The sequence below is a fragment of the Zerene cesonia genome, chromosome 3 (assembly GCF_012273895.1).
Source record: "Zerene cesonia ecotype Mississippi chromosome 3, Zerene_cesonia_1.1, whole genome shotgun sequence".
In the NCBI taxonomy this organism is placed as follows: domain Eukaryota; kingdom Metazoa; phylum Arthropoda; class Insecta; order Lepidoptera; family Pieridae; genus Zerene; species Zerene cesonia.
This window is the reverse complement of record NC_052104.1, coordinates 7,607,698-7,610,470: the sequence shown is the minus strand read 5'-3', so window position 1 is coordinate 7,610,470 and position 2,773 is coordinate 7,607,698. Positions and strand designations below refer to the sequence as shown.

Here is a 2,773-nt window from a genome sequence, read left to right as displayed (position 1 = left end):
CACTAGTTTAACTTTTAAAATATTGACTGAACAAAAAAACTAGCTAAATTTAGTAAAAACCTTGTGTTTTGGTCTCATTTGCATATTATAATTAGGAAACTAAAGTGTGGGACTAAACGACCCACATTTCTTCATAATAAAATCTAGCCGCATAATTTATATGAAGAAAAATATAAAGCTGATGAGCTGTTTGCTTGGTTGAATGCGTCAATTTCAGGAATACTAGTTGAAATTGAATAGTATTTTGTTACCAAGATCCCAAAAAATTATATGTTCGTCTTCCCTTGATTGGATTTTGACTGAATTTTCTTGCTTTATATTGTTACGATAACTCTGTGGGTTTTCAACCGGTTGATAAGATTCTTTTTGCCTTTGATAGGAAATACATGTTGTTTCGTCGCATTTTAGTATTTGGAAGGGTACCTCCCAGGGACGCGGGCGACCTATTTGTCGAAAAGAATTGTTGTATTGAATAATCCATTAATCGAGGAAGACGAGGACAGAGTCTATATAATATAACACTATTTCCTTAAATGTTGGTGAAACTCCGGGTTCAAATTCATAAATTAATAACCTACCTTTAGACCAAGGTCCATTTCAGATTACTTTAACCAAATAGTATTGTCATAACATTCCCATTTAATTTAATTTCAGTTACCGAGATCACGTTAGCCAACGGGAGGACCTACCTCATGCTGAATGGTTTTACATTCACCAGATATTCTGAAACCAAGCTGGGGATCCGGTATATCTGTACATTAACATCCAAATGCAGATCTTGTATGGTGATATCCAAGGATGGTACGATAGTGAGACTAGTGGAAAAACATGAACATCCTCCACCCAAATATATGAAAACAGCTAATGGGCGCTATGTGAAACTTTGATCAAATGGTAAATTATTGTAATTCTTTAAGATATAGTCTTTCCTATTTCTGTCATATAGAACAACTGCAAACTGGAGTCAGAAAATTAATTCGCTAACATCTTAAGACAAGTCTACTATGCGATATGCCAGTCACTTCTTTACTATTGCATATCAAATTGGGGGGGTGCACCTAAGACTCACCTCCTGAAACTTGAAAGAGCTCAGAGGGCTATTTTTAAAGTAAGTACTTTTAAAAAATACACTTTTCCGTCAGCTGAGCTTTATGCGAATTGAGCATTAATGTATTGACTGTAAGGCAACTATTTGTTTTACATACTGTTCTTTCTCAACATGCTGTGACCCCATTTCAACATATTATTAAGCAAAGATATCGGTCTTGAACCTTTAATTGTTTGATACCTATTTGTACTGCTACCGTGATGTACTTAGCTATAAGGTTAGGTTAAGTGTTTGATTTAATAATAAAAAATTGATTTGATTTAATTTTATATTGTGTGAAAAGCGTGTACAAAATGTAAAGAATATAATTGGGTTAAGATTTTTAAATTCAACACTATTAAAAATAACAATGTCTTTCTATATGATTTTACTAAATGATTTATCAAACGGTAAATTCATAATAAATATGCAATATAAAAAATATAGAAAATTACTATAATAATAATTAATAGTAATAAGTATAATGTTTTAATGAATAAGCCCCACTTAAAAACTAGTCAAGTAGTAATAAGCGTTACGAGGACTGCAATTGGTTGCTATATAAGTTATAATAATTTATATACAGACCAAGAACCACCGTCAAAAAATCATTGTATTGTAATGTGTTGTATGTTGATTGCTTTATGAATAATTAGAAATGATTCAACAATGGCATTTCTAATATTACAGTGGAAGAAATCACCGTGACAAATGGGAAAAAGTACCTCATGGTGAACGGATATACCTTCACGAAACACTGCATAGCTAAAACAGGGATTCGATACATTTGCACGGTTACAAGGCGATGCAGATCATTCTTTATAATGTCGCCTTCTCAGCGGATTGTGAAGTTCGTAGAAAGACACAACCATTTGCCACCACGGTACTATAAAACAGCTGATGGGCGATATATTAAGGTAGCGAATGAGGATCCATTGAAAAATTGAGAGTAATGCGCGTTGATAAATATGACGTCACGGGAGGCGATATGCGATTTCTGTCAAGGTTTAATTTGAAAAGATTGGAGTGGGTTCTCGCGTTTCCCTATTATATGAATTGTTATATAGTTACTCTAGGTATATAAAGTTGGTAGGTGAAATTAGTTTATTTCAAAATAAAATTATCACAATAGAAGATAAAGAAATCTAAAGCTTTGCAATGTAACATGCACTGTAATCGCCGCTGTATCATTCAGTATTTATAGTTTTTCTTTTCTTAAAACTAGAGTTATCCTAATTATTACCTATTTTTAAGATTATCTTCATAATATACTTTTCACTTTGTACCTGTTAGTAGACTTAAATTCTGGATCCAGTGATCTTGTAAAAAATTTTAATAAAGTGTATTTTTTCTATAAAGTAATGCATTATAAATGATAATTTATTGTCCGTTTGTATGTTATAAGTGTAAGTTCACTGTAATAAAAATATATGTGTTAAATATAAAACATTTATGTCAAATTTTAAACTGCTTGTTTTTCTTTATTATAGAGATCTAAATATACATATACAGCAATAGTACCGACTTATTTATGGTTGATGATTGCTTCCGATGAATAAAATAATCACATATTTGTATAAATGGAACTTTTGTAAAAATCGAATCCACATTGGTTTCGCAAAATGTTAGTATAGCTATCTGAACATGATTACTGTTCTGTACTTAACTGAATCGAGGTTTTCTAAC

At 31.6% G+C, this 2,773-nt stretch overlaps 1 long non-coding RNA gene across 1 annotated transcript; it reads left to right on the top strand.

Annotated features, from left to right (window-relative positions):
* The first annotated feature begins 425 nt into the window (after positions 1-425).
* On the top strand, positions 426-2,554 carry LOC119837222. Its single transcript, XR_005288137.1, has 2 exons — positions 426-894; positions 1,778-2,554. It is a non-coding gene; the product is annotated as an uncharacterized LOC119837222 (long non-coding RNA).
* Positions 2,555-2,773: the final 219 nt, after the last annotated feature.